The following is a 1,173-nucleotide window of genomic DNA, read 5'->3' as shown; positions in this document are numbered from 1 at the left end:
GCGCGACCCCGACTCCTCAGGTCCGGAGACACCTTGAGCCACTGGGGATCCGGATCCGAGCAGCAGTAGCAGGCTGCCGCCGCGGGGGCGACACACTTATATTGCGTTATTTGCACCAGATGCAATATAATACATGATGTGATTTACAGTTAATGTATTTATTCCATCTTCTGTCCCATGAGGGAGTGAAAAATATTTTTTCCCATCAGCAAACCTGCACACATTACATCTAGTTTCTGGCACATTTCAAAAGTCCATTCATGTTTAACCAGTTTGGAGCTGGTTCTGAAACTCGTGTCATACTGGGAGATAGAATGTTCCCAAGGGAAGACTTGCCATACTGGGAGACACAATGTTCCCAAAGGAACGCCCTTTTCTGGCTATACAACTACAACCGCCACTGATAATTTGATGCAGAATATCGTCCCGGTTCACCACAGGTAAATATCGCAAGACTTTGTCTTTTATTTTAGTGGAATGTGGAGTAAAATGTGTAGAGAATGTTATCCTGGAGTTATGTTAGCCCGTAGCCAATAATCTATCACTGATAATATTACTTTCCTGTAAGAAGGTAGAGTGGTCTGAGCAATGCGCCTCGCTCTTGTGAATTCCCCATAGGGAATAGGATTGGTAGCATGTTGCGTATGGCAACCGGTAGATTGTAGGATAGAATTGCCAGCATTGTCTTTCCTAAATATTGAACTTGAAACACTGCGTGTGATGGAATTGCCTATAAGTGTAATGTCAAAAAATAAAATACTATTATTGGGATTGTGGCAAGTAAAGCAAAGATTGTAATTATTAGAAGTTAGGTATGAAATGAACTCTGGAAAATAAACAAAAAGTAAACAATACAAGAAGGGTGCTAACTCCAAAGGTCTTACTGAGAGATGAGGTGTTACACTATAAACAAAAGAATGAGAAGAATGAGTCCATTTTTAACACTAGAAGTCCCAGAAATTTCGAGCACCCCCCTGAAGTCCCGAAAGAGGGTTAAATGACATACAATAAACTGAATAGAACTAACTAGAAACTAAATGGCTAAATTCAATGGAAAATAACAACCTCCTGTGGTGCGACAGTAATGGCCTTAATTACAGAATAAAAGACGGTGATTATAGGATGTTAGCTAAAATCCTTCAGGTCATTCGACCCGTAGAAATGGTAAATGAC

General features: G+C 40.6%; 1 protein-coding gene across 1 annotated transcript in view; it reads left to right on the top strand.

Moving 5' to 3' along the window:
- Positions 1 to 354: 354 nt before the first annotated feature.
- The window catches only part of LOC142254251 (hemoglobin subunit alpha-5-like), a 48,139-nt gene continuing 47,320 nt past the window's right edge, over positions 355 to 1,173 (top strand). Inside the window, exon 1 of the mRNA XM_075325262.1 lies at positions 355 to 440. The gene's annotated coding sequence lies outside the window, so the exon portion shown is untranslated. The remainder of the gene's footprint in view (positions 441 to 1,173) is intronic.

This window comes from Anomaloglossus baeobatrachus, chromosome 10, assembly GCF_048569485.1.
Source record: "Anomaloglossus baeobatrachus isolate aAnoBae1 chromosome 10, aAnoBae1.hap1, whole genome shotgun sequence".
Classification (NCBI taxonomy): domain Eukaryota; kingdom Metazoa; phylum Chordata; class Amphibia; order Anura; family Aromobatidae; genus Anomaloglossus; species Anomaloglossus baeobatrachus.
This window is presented reverse-complemented; position numbering and strand designations above follow the sequence as displayed.